The following is a 13,396-nucleotide window of genomic DNA, read 5'->3' as shown; positions in this document are numbered from 1 at the left end:
TTGTAGTTCTACTGTGATAATTAGATACGAATTCATTCTTCCCTGTTACTGTGTTTTCTCTACGTTTGACTGCCAGCATTAAACTTGCACAATCCACATGAACAAAGTAGGCATATAGTTATACAGTGATATGATCCTCGAGACGTCCTTGAAGTAGTAGTTTGCAACAACATAATTCACCCATATAAGGTAATATTTGTATAACCCAGCTGGCGGGTCATCCAGGCAAGTTGACGTATTTATAACCTAGCTGGCTGGTATATCCTTATGAAATTGTGGTAGTGTTTGTTTTAATTTGTTTATAGCAACAGGATTTAGTACATGGAAAGAAGAAACATACTATGTGTATATTCAGGAATTTAAGATTTTGAGGAATTTATAGAAAGTCTGTAAGTATCTTTCTTTTTCATATGATCATAAAACCGTGCAAATACATATTCATATTTCATGTGGTCACAACGGGTGACAGTTACTCAGTCGATGTATTTTGCGCGTATCAGTCTGACTACATACTTCTTCTTTCATATCACCCGTGTTCTTCTGTAGTCAGTGTATGGAGTATATGATAGCCAATTGAGGACAACATATTTAACATTCCAAGAAACTGAACTGTGTACATATGAACATTTTTCTAAACGCTGTTCGTTCCCGTCTACAACTACTAAGTAACCCAAGTGTGTAAATATACAGAAATTTGTGTCATCTGAGAAAAATATGTACAAGTAAAAAAAAATTCTTTTCTATGATATATAAACAATTGGGCTGCTCTCGGCCATCGTAGAAACATTACTGGAATTACATTAGTTTAGAATGTGCTTATTATCACGTATTGACACAAATATATAGAACGGATGAGTTCAGACTTGATACACAGATGCGTAGAACCCTTGAGGTCAGACTTGATACAGACACATATCATGGTTGAGGTCAGAATTGATACGGAACTATAAACTACCAATCGTTTTGGTAACAACTTAAGTGTAGGACGATAGTGATTCTATCACCACCATTATCATCACCAACACTGTTAGTATCATCATGACCATTATCCTCATCACCACCATTATCATCATCACCATTAGTATCATCATCACAATTATCGCCATCGTCACCATTATTATCAGCAGCACCATTAGTATCATCATCACCACCATTATTATCATTACCATTAGTATCATCAACACCATTATCGTCATCACCACCATTAATGCCATCATCACCATTATCATCATCACCACCATTAATATCATCATCGCCACCATTGTCATCATCGTCACCATTAGTATCATCATCACCATCATTATCACCACCACTACTATCACCGTTAGTAAAGGTGAAAGTTGCCAGCACTGTTATGTCACTTTAACAAAGGCACTATTAACATCTTCCCGGGGTTAAACACAACAACAACAACAGCAACAGCAACACCGCCATTAGTGGTCGAAGTTGGTGTTGTTGTTTTTCTGGTTATGCAAGTACTATGAAGAGAATGTAGATGAAAAGTAAAATGGACGATTTAAAGTAAAGAAAAAAGTTTTATTTATTTGACTGACAAATGGATAGATGCAAGTACTCGGGTTACTAAAAACAACTCCGGTGGCCTAGTGGTTAGAGCGTCCGCCTCGGATGCGGGATGTCGTGAGTTCGATCATACCAAAGACATCGTAGCGATATGACTGAAAAAATGTCAAAGTTACTTTAAATAATGATAATAATAATAATAGAGAATGTGGGTTAAAAATAATAATTAGATAAAAGCTTATAAACATGCAGAAAGGCTCGTATGCAAACATTGCAGTTCTACTGTGATAATTAGATACGAATTCATTCTTCCCTGTTACTGTGTTTTCTCTACGTTTGACTGCCTGCATTAAGCTTGCACAATCCACATGAACAAAGTAGGCATATAGTTATACAGTGATATGATCCTCGAGACGTCCTTGAGGTAGTAGTTTGCAACAACATAATTCACCCATATAAGGTAATATTTGTATAACCCAGCTGGCGGGTCATCCAGGTAAGTTGACGTATTTATAACCTAGCTGGCTGGTATATCCTTGTGAAATTGTGGTAGTGTTTGTTTTAATTTGTTTATAGCAACAGGATTTAGTACATGGAAAGAAGAAACATACTTTGTGTATATACAGGAAGCTAAGATTTTGAGGAATTTGTAGAAAATCTGTAAGTATCTTTCTTTTTCATATGATTTATAAAACCGTGCAAATACATATTCATATTTCATGTGGTCATAATGGGTGACAGCTACTCAATCGATGTATTTTGCGCGTATCAGTCTTACCATATACTTATTCTTTCACCCGTGTTCTCGGATTCAGCCAATGTGGGTATGTGAGAAACTTTGCCAGTAGCTTCTCGTGGGTCGGTGGTTCTTTCCGTGGTTTTCCAGGGTTCTTCTTCCACCATTAATACTGGCCGCCATGCATAGCCTATCGTGTGCTGAAAAATGGCGTTAAACCCTACAACAACAACAACAATCACCCGTGTTCTTCTGTAGCCAGTGTATGGAATATATGATAGCCAATTGCGGACAACATATTTACCGTTCAAAGAAACTGAACTGTGTACATATGCACATTTTTCTAAAGGCTGTTCGTTAACGTCTACAACTACTAAGCAACCCAAATGTGTGCATGTACAGAAATTTGTGTTATCTGAGAAAAATATGTACAAGTAAAAATTGAGTTTTCTTTGAAATATAAATAATTTGGCTGCTCACGGCCATCGTAGAAACATTACTGTAATTACATTAGTTTTGAATGTGTTTATTATCACGTATTGACACAAATATATAGAATGGATGAGTTCAGACTTGATATATAGATGCGTAGAATCTTTGAGGTCAGACTTGATACAGACACTTGTCATGGTTGAGGTCAGAATTGATACGGAACTATAAACTACCATTAGTTTTGGTAACAACTTAAGTGTATGACGATAGTGACTCTATTACCACCATTATCATCATCACCACCGTTAGTATCATCGTGACCATTATCGTCATCACCACCATTATCACCATCTCCATTAGTATCATCATTACATTTATCGCCATCGTCGCTATGATCATCATCACCGCCGTTAGTATTATCATCACCACCACGATTAGTATCATCATGACCATTATCATCATCACCACCATTAGTATCGTCATCACATCTGTCGTCATCGTCACTATTATCATCATTACCACCATTAGCATCATCACCACCATTAGTATCATCATCACCATTATCGTCATTACCACCATTATCATCACCATTAGTGCCATCATCGCCACCATTATCATCATCGTCACCATTAGTATCGTCATCATCACCACTACTATCACCATTAGTAAAGGTGAAAGTTGCCAACACTGTTATGTCACTTTATCAAGGGCACTATTAACATCAGTTGTGGTGACAGTACTTTGATGTATGCTGAGATGTGGTTTGATTTTAGTTGTAGCAACACCGCCAGTAGTGGTAGAAGTTGGTGTAGTTGTTGTTTTTCAGGTGATGCAAGTACGGTGAAGAGAACGTAGATGAAAAGTAATATGGACGATTTAAAGTAAAGAAAAAAGTTTTATTTATTTGACTGACAAATGGATAGATGCAAGTACTCGGGTTACTAAAAGCAAATAAAAAACCGAAAGACGTATATGCTAACATAGGATTTTTACAGTGATAATTGGAGGCTTATTCATTCATCCCTTTTATTGTGGTTTATCTACGTTGACTGCCTGCATTTGATTGAGCAACAACATGAACGAAGTATACATATAATTCTTAATGTGATCTGATCCTCAAGTAGTAGTTTGCAATAACATAAATAACCCGGCTGTGATAACCTTTCATAACCTACCTGGCTTGTCATCCAGGTAAGGTGACATGTATATAACCTAGTTGGCTGGTATACGCTTGGGATATTCTCGAAGTGTTTGGTTTGGTTGTTGATAGAAACAGGGTTTAGTACAGGGAAAGTAGAAGAATACTTTGTGTAAATTCAGAAAGCAAACATTTTGAGGGATTTATAGAAATTTTGTAGCAATATCACCTCCGTCTTTACGTTGAATTCTGGGTAAAAACGAAAACTTCTTCCCGTTACATATTGCACATCTTCCACCGTATGCTATTCTTTTTTTTTTTTTTGTAACACTGGATAGATCATTAGTTGAAGTTTTAGCTCTGCATTGCAAACAATATAAATTCATATAATTAGATATAATATGGATATAATTGATTTCTCAGCGACAAAAAAGAAAGCAAACAAGGGCCAATTAAACATCATGCAGCGTTACCAAATTCAATCGGAATGATAATAATAGGACCACCTGGATCGGGGGGTAAGTCACTTGTGACTTAATCTGATAATGAGATGGTTAAAGTGGGATAAGTTGTATTTGGTTGCACCATCAGTTGATGCTGTACAAACTTCATTATATGCTGTGCTTTTGTACTTATATGATGTGCATATTTCTTTATACGAAACTTCATTATATTGAGATGGCCGATAGCTGCCGCCAGAATACAACATCAAAGTAACACGAATCTGTCATCAACTAGTTATTAGCAAGTGTGAATTTCATTCATGTCAAAATTAATTGCTTTTAGACTCCCAGCTAACTGTCCAGCTAGAATGCCCCTATTTCAGTTCCCTGTGTTTGAAAGCTAGCTTTAAATATGGGATTTAATATTAATAATAATAATAATAATAATAATAACAATAATAATATTAATAATAAACTATCTTTAACGAGGATAACACATTTGGTCATGGCTGACCCATCTGCCATGTGGTCCTCAGTTTTTGTAATAAAATAATAAAAATAGAAGTTCATGCACATAACCATGTATCGTCGCACACTCATTCGTACATATTTGACATGAATGACTATGTGTGACTATACTGGGAAACATACAAATATATATCAATTATGGATATGATTTTAAAGTTTTCTATTCAGAGCTTTTAATATATCATTCCAGCTGGTCTAGAAAGAATTTCTTTAATGATAATTTAAAAGAAGCAAGGGATGTTGAATTACGTATCCTCATTGGTAAGGAATCCCATACAGTAGGTGCTGATACAGAAAATGAGCTTTTGTAATGATTGGTTTTCGACCAAGGAATCTGGAGATCGTTGTCTGTCGTCTGGTTTTCGACCAAGGAATCTGGAGATCGTTTGCTTCGTGTGGATCTGGCAACATTTCAACAAGAATGTCCCAAAATAACTGATGCTGGTGGTGGTATTCTAGAGAGAGAGAGAGAGAGAAACGGGGATCAGATCAGCAGAAAAAGGTGGGTGTGATAGCGCTTGAAATATGCCTAAGAAAATGCTTGGGTATCATCATAGAGCCCTCCACAGATAACGACGCATGTATCTTGTATGCTTATTCAAAGATGACATGGTGACATTGTGGAAGGCGGCATTTTAATATAGAACATGATCTGGTTTTCTGCGTAGTAGTTATCTTATCTACAAGCTGGCATGTGATCATAGCACGTGATTGAAGCACAGTTTAAGAGAGTATATGCCTTGGGTCGATGTAGAACAGATTTAAGATCAAAGACGTTTGAGAAGAGTCATCGATAGGAGAGGTTGTATATCAATAACACTCACTTGATTTAGTTTATTAGCTGCAGAGGTAACAATAGCGGTCTTGGTGATCACAGTTCAGTACGCGATACAGAGGGGTGATATATTTAAAAGAGGTAGCAGAAACGGAAGTAGTGAGATTGGGTCGATACTGGACCAGAACTATCTTTCAAACGTTATTTACCGGGTACTTATTGGTTTATTTTGCGTCGTAACAAAGATTATAAACCAAATTAAAAAGTCCTAGACCAGTCAGATTTGTGTGTGTGTGTGTGTGTGTGTGTTATTTGGATTTTGAACGTAGCTTCAACAATTTTTAAGTCATATCGTTATGACATATGGTGGCAGCTTAAAGTGATATCTAGCACTGGGGCCGCAGACATTTAGCACCATATCCCACCCAGTCACATTATCCTGACACCACTCCGACCTGTCCTAACACTATCCTCTTAATGCTGATCCCAGCTAGGTAGCTGTCAGTACTAGTTTTAATAGTCTTTGGTATGACTCGGCCGGGGTTAGAACCCGCGACCTCCCGCATCCGAGGCGGATACTCTAACCACTAGACCACCAGAGCAGTAAAGTCAGACTTGGAGACTTGTAACTGAAATTATATATTTAAAAATGTTGCATATAATGATGGTTTATAGTGTTTTTTTTTTTATTAAAACGAAACATTTGTTTTATTTTATATTTTTGTGCTTATTAAAACATTAAAAACTTGGCTTTAAAGGTGACTAAGAAGTAATGCAAGATAGTATTTAAAATTAAAATTGTTATGCCACTTTAAAAAGAGATTTTTTAAAAACAAAAATCATATCAGATGAATAAACTGATAAAGCAATGGAATACCTAAGAAATAAAAACAGCTTAAAAGGTCTCTTACTCACATAAATTATCCGGAAAAATATAAAATCAAGAATTTAAATATATTACTAGGAAAATCATTTGTTTTGACTTCAGCATGTGCACGAAATGATTAATACAGACCCTGTGAGGCAGATACACGAGGAACAAAGCCTACGTTTTAATGGAAGCACACATCATACATGGGAATGAGCGATGTTTACCTGTGAATGAAGTATTAGCGGAAAAATATTGATAGTCGTGGTACACTTTTCATTTGTTATCAAAATATTGGTGTAGAGTAGATTTTGCGCTCCATACATAGAAAGAGGTAGCAATATTGGACTAATAATGCCTATGTAACGGGTAGGAATACGTGTGTCAGCTCTGATAACTCAAATGGTAGAACGCCCGTCGTGAGTTAGGGATATCATGGGTTTTATCCCCGGCTAGGCCGTGTGTCTTCCCTGTTGCTCCGGTATTATTGCATTCGTTATCGTGGATGTGACCATGATCATCATAACACTTGCCAACCACCTTCAGTAACTATAGGTCAAAAATACTGTGATGGTAGTCTAAGGCACAGTGAAGGTTGTTTGAATTTATAGTGGTTACGTTTGCGTATATATGTGTGTTAGAGAGAATTTTTGTTGTTGTAGGGTTTAACGCCATTTTTCAGCACACGATAGGCTAGACAAGGCGGCCAGTGTTAATGGTGGAGGAAGAACCCAGGAAAACCCTGGAAAGAACCACCGACCCTTGAGAAGCTACTGGCAAGCTTTCTCACATACCCACATTGGCCGAATCCGAGACTCGAACCTAAGCAGAAAAAGGTGAGATGGTAGTGATCCGTAACGGAGAGCGCTTTAGACCACTCGGCCACTCGGGGCCTCATGTTAGAGAGAGAGAGAGAGAGAGAGAGAGAGAGAGAATACTTTACGAATAACAAATGGAATGCACTGCGCACGAATTGAGGTTTTATAACTGAGGACAATTTTAGATAATGCATGTTTCTATCCCAAAGGTTCGTCGTCTGTACAAAGTTATTACAATAAGGTGTGGGGCCACGAATGGCTGAGTGGTCTAAAGCACTCACCGTTACGGATTAATGCCATCTCACCTCTGTCTGAGCGGGTTCGAGTCTCGGATTCGGCCAATGTGGGTATTCGGGAAAGCTTACCAGTAGCTTTTCGTGTGACACTGTTTCTTTCGGGGCTTTCCTGGGTTGGGTTCTTCCTCCATCATTTATACTGGCCGCCATGTATAGTCTATATTGTGCTGAAAAATAGCGTTAAACCCTACAACAAAAAACAACAATAAGTTGTCGAATACAAGCCTAAAATATAGAGCCTCTAGAATTATCAAATGCAAGAAAGTCCCAATGATGTGTACAATGGCTATTCATAATCCAACATGCGAGAAAGCCACAATAATGTGTACAATGGCTATTCATAATCCAACATGCGAGAAAGCCCCAATAATGTGTACAATGGCTATTCATGATCCAACATGCGAGAAAGCCACAATAATGTGTGCAATGGCTATTCATAATCCAACATACAAAGAAAGCCCCAACACTGTGTACAATGGCTATTAATAATCCAACATTCAAGAAAGCCCCAATAAGGTGTGCAATGGCTATTCATAATCCAACATTCAAAGAAAGCCCCAATAATGTGTACAATGGCTATTCATAATCCAACATGCAAGAATTCCACAGTAACGATTGTTGTTTAGAATTTAGCACATCATCTCGTCCAGTCTCTCACAGATGTAAGAAAGATCACACCCTACTCATAACTGACTCCTCTAGACTGATTGTCAAACAGTACCAGGGACAACAGACCAGCTCATCCAGTATCTCACAGATGTAAGAAAGATCACACCCAACTCATAACTGACTCCTCTAGACTGATTGTCAAACAGTACCAAAGACAACGAACAACGGACACAGCAAACATGTTCTTTACATTAGATGATACTGAATTGAATTGATTATATATGATGTTATCGATATTATTACATTATTAATATTAGGTGAATACACTTTTCCAGTTTGATAAAGAAATAATCCACGATATTTATATTTGCACATGCACATTCAAGATATAGTGTTGTAGTGCTAAATTGTCATTATTTACTTGATGCCTGTAAGCACACAGTCAAAATATATTTTTATCGTGTTTAACAGTACATAGTTTTGCACACAAGCTGATATTTCTGCGTTAATTTCTAAATCAAATTGTAGTCATGTATATGGAATTTGGCCGGGAGTTTGTTCTTTGTTCTTTGCTACTCAGTTCTAACACATACAATATGTTAGGCTGGCGACTCATTTCACCTAGAATCGATACGTTTTTATTCACAGGCCATTTAGACGATACGATGGCCACAGCAACATCACGGAAAGCTATTTGCAATCTGGTCTATTTTGGAACTGTGGAACTAAAAATAGAAGGTATGTGATATTCATATAACAACCTTTTTGCTATTTTTTTTACTAGCACATCAATACGTACACATAGTGTTCCAGAGCGTGCTAAGCGTTTTAGGCGGAAGTTATACCATCGTCAACATTTGTATCAGTCGGAATCTTGATGACATAGTTTTCTTTCATTTGTTATTTCAGGTCTAATATACTTTATGAGATTTTTCAGTAAATTGATACGTAATGCAATTTTAAAAAGTAAACGTTTTGATTATTGTTTCAGCTGCCTGATATTAAAAGGTGTCCAATATATGGTAATAAAATGTGTTCAAAAATAAACATTTAAAAATAAACACTCTACTTTATCTGACGCCGGACGGTGTATTTGGCCTCTTATAAGTCGGATTTGCATTGTAGGATTTTTGTTAGTTTTCCTTACTACTGACAATAATGTTTCGATGTTAGTATACCGCTTTAATATTTTGCAGTATCTATGAAAAATAAAATAAATTTTCAGTGTGGATATTTTTGAGAAGGTTAAAAGTATGACAGTTTGTAAATTGTCTATAAAGCCAAATGTAAAGTTCCTTTCGTACGAATATATTTTTCAGGAACACAAAAATAACATGTATCGGTATTTCGCTTTTCAATAGTTGAACATCAATATAAATACAAAGTGAAAACCCTAGAAGCAAGATCTTTATTTCAGCTCTCAAAAACCGAGAAGTTTATTTGTTATTATTTAGTGTTTCGACCAAAAACTGTGGCGAAGTTTATCCCCTCCATTCCCATATTAAAGTTACTCAGGCAACGCGCCAATATGATTTGACACCATTACGTCATATCCCACAGGTTTATTGGATGCCATAAATATGTTTTCCTGGGCAACATATGTACCACTGCATAAGTCTGGATTCTTTGAGATAACACGATCCACCCTAATGATTAGACATATATAACATAATCAACCCTAATATACACATATAACACGATCCCCCTAAATGACTATTCACAGATAACATAATCCACCCTAATGGTTAGTCACAGATAACATGATCCACCCTACTGGTTAGTCACATATAACATGATCCACCCGAATGGCTAGACATATTAAACATCATCAACCCAATTGGTTAGGGACCGTTAACAAAATACATCATGGTGGCTGCCAACAGATGAACTGGTCCACTCTGGTGGCTAGACACATATAACATGATTTATTATTATTATTGTTATTATTATTATTATTATTATTATTATTATTAATACGAAGTATAAACAAATATTTAAAATTCAACGTAACTTAAGAAACTGCTATATTGATATTGTTATAAAGTTTTAAATTGATATGATCACAATGTTTGACACACACACACACACACACACACACACACACACGCACACTGGTGTATTGTACACAGTTGAACGCTCCGGTAGCCTCAATGATTAGTCGCGGGTTCGAACCCCGACCGAGTCATATCAAAGACTTATAAAAATGGTATTCACTTGACATTCAACATTAAGAGGTTAGTGTTAGGACTGGTCGACCTGGTGTCGGGATAATGTGACCGGGTGGGACATGATGCTACATCACTATAAACTGCCACAGTGCAGACATCGTAGCGATATGACTGAAAAATTGTTAAAGCTACTTTGTGAAACGCAACACACACACACACACACACACACACACAGACACACACACACACACTACATAGTTACCATATCAGTACTACTCCAAATATCAAATTACTGCGTGAATATCATTATTATGTCTGAATTCATTTTCATGATACCACAAATTGTGTTTATTTTATTTATTACATTATACGTTACATTTTTCCAATTCTGAATTTAAACTTTTCATCAACAAGAATCCCAGCGAGAGGGGATGGGGATGTAGTAGTAGCGAAAGGTTTTGGATTAGGGGTAGTAGATTACATAAAAATCAGTTCAAAGTCTTTGACATACGCGAAGTTTATAAAATATGAAAAATTAAACTATATCCAGAGAAAGCCATCGCAACTACAGTTTGATTTACAACTTTTCTGCTATCCACTACATGTATAATATAGCGTGCCTATCCACTACATGTATAATATCTCGTGCCTATCCACTACATCTTTAATATCCCGTTCCTATCCACTACATGTATAAACCCCATGAAACTCTGAATCTCAGAGCAAAGAGCTTCAAAACGTATGCTGTGTATCCTTAGTTTTCGTAATTGCTTTGTTATTTGTGCATTATTTGCAATTTCCAAGACAACGATGTGTGCAAAGATCATGTGAGAAAAAACACAACATATTTTTCTAGTGGTTTTTTTAAAGCGTTTTCAAGGGCTTAGTTTCATTCAAGAAGCAAGACAATAAATACTTCGGAATTCATGTCATTTATCTACACTTTCAGAAAATATTGTTGAAATTAAAAGTGAATTTGTTGACAAATCGCCATTTTCAGACAAACTGACTTCCGAGTTTTCAGAATTTCAACTCAATTTTAAATCTCGCAGTACCCATCTGTAACTCTAAACGTATGCCAAATTGTTCAATTTTCGTCACGTATATCAGTCTATGTCAGGTCCCTGATGCATTACCGAATTATACTTTCATGTATATTGCCAACTTGATCGGACACTTTAAAATAATATATTCCTTGCTTTTCTTCTTATTTTATTTTCATTTCTTTGGTGGAGGAGGGGTAACTAAAGTGTGGCGTGTGGTAAATATTATTCGATTTAGCTCTAATTATTACAGACAACGATAAATTAAAGGCTAGTCTGTTGCATGCCATCTCCCTGCCGGCCGTTCTTTATTACTAGTTTGTTAGCGCCGGTATAATCCCACACTGGTCATCTGTAAAAAAAAAAAAAAGTCTTATTGTCGCTACTCCTTCTAAATGGATGTCATATAAGTAATGAGTTTTCACTAGAAAATGTATTATGGTGTCTCCTTGGTCCTACATGAAAGTAATGGCTTTTGGATGTCCAATATGGACGCCCAAGTAGTTATTTAAACATACTACTCCTAAATAGATGGTCATATAAACAGAGGTTTCATCTGATGTCTAGTATGGTACTATGTGAAACTGGTGCCCATGTGATGTTCGATATGGCTGCCAAAGTGGCCATCTTGAAAGTCTTGTTATTGCTGCTCCTGATGAATTAGAAGAAATGTTCCCATAAGGTTTCACCAAATGATTTCTTGTTGTGCCTTGTTGGTCCTAAATCAAAATGGTTACGCTTGCATGTACAGAATGACAACCTTGGTAGCCATGTTGAAAATATTTTATCGCTACTAGTCCTGAATGTAGACCAAGTTGTTTAAGAGCTTGTCTTTACAGGTCCGTCTATCTTCCGGGGGTCTTCTCTGAGTCTTCCTCTATCACATATTCTGGATGTCATGTACAGCCTACGACGTTATGAAGAAAAGCGTTAAACCAATACAGTTCTCATTAACTGATAGTCGATCTAGTAGCCAAATTATGTGATTTTGGTGTGTACCAGTTTTCTGTTCAACTGAGATAATTGGGGAGTTTTACTTACTTTCTTTTCTTCTGTCTAGCCTTGAGATCAATACAGATTTATCTGACGTGCATGTTTTGACTTTAATTTCTAGTTACATCTGTTACATTTTAGAAAAGCATTATTTTGAAAAAGATTTCTAAGTCCTTTATGATTGTTACCTATATATTTTGCTTCCGCAGTTCATTTTAATGGAAAATGTTTTCTTTGGTAGATGAGTCGTTTCTAATTTGACATTATAGAGTTTATGAGAATTTGATATTATACTGTAAATTTTGATGAATGCAAATTTATTTGCATCAAAAACGTAGTTTATTCATTTTCATACCGTATAATGTTAATAATTTTGTTGTCAGGATTGACGCTGCTTATTTCAAAGTTAACAATCTTTCCATCAGGGTTGACACTGTTTTTTTTCAAGGTTAACAATCTTTCTATCAGGGTTGACGTTGTTTATTTCAATGTTAACAATCTTTATATTAGGATTGACGCTACTTATTTCAAGGTTAACAGTCTTTCTATCACGGTTGACGCTGTTTATTTAAATGTTAACAATCTTTCTCTCACGGTTGATGCTGCTTGTATTAATGTTATAATCACTAAGCGTAATATATAAATCTTCATCTTTTCTAAATATTTTTGGTTTAAAATTGACAAATAAATATTTGTATTCTCCTGAATGTTATAACGTAACAGATCTATGTCCAAACCTTTTCCCCATCAAAACTTCTAAACAAATACACATTATCACGTAAAACATATTTTATGAAAAAGAAAATATTTATCCATCAGCTTTTACGAGACGGATTGTCTAATAAATTCATGGTCAAGCTGTTTCCATGACCCGAGAGAGAGAGAGAGAGAGGAAGTTCAACCCTCTTGGAAGAGGAGTCACTTGACAATGAAGATATGGCTACATCTGGGGAATTTCGGCAGCCGAAGGTACGGGATCAACTGTAAAGACAGAAGTCTCTTTGAGTCTCTGGCGAAGAACTTTTTAA

At 36.2% G+C, this 13,396-nt stretch overlaps 1 long non-coding RNA gene across 2 annotated transcripts; it reads left to right on the top strand.

The window, feature by feature from the left end:
• The first annotated feature begins 267 nt into the window (after window positions 1-267).
• LOC149786950 (uncharacterized) lies at window positions 268-12,462 on the top strand. Of its 2 annotated transcripts, none has more exons than XR_016425042.1 (3): window positions 268-389; window positions 8,813-8,902; window positions 12,215-12,462. It is a non-coding gene; the product is annotated as an uncharacterized LOC149786950 (long non-coding RNA). The 2 variants fall into 2 exon arrangements; XR_016425041.1 differs by lacking the exon at window positions 268-389 and adding an exon at window positions 2,051-2,181.
• The last annotated feature ends 934 nt before the right edge of the window (window positions 12,463-13,396 follow it).

The sequence above is a fragment of the Sinohyriopsis cumingii genome, chromosome 12 (assembly GCF_028554795.1).
Source record: "Sinohyriopsis cumingii isolate HCF-2022 chromosome 12, ASM2855479v2, whole genome shotgun sequence".
Classification (NCBI taxonomy): domain Eukaryota; kingdom Metazoa; phylum Mollusca; class Bivalvia; order Unionida; family Unionidae; genus Sinohyriopsis; species Sinohyriopsis cumingii.
The sequence above is the reverse complement of the archived record's forward strand: the minus strand, read 5'-3'. Positions and strand labels throughout refer to the sequence as shown.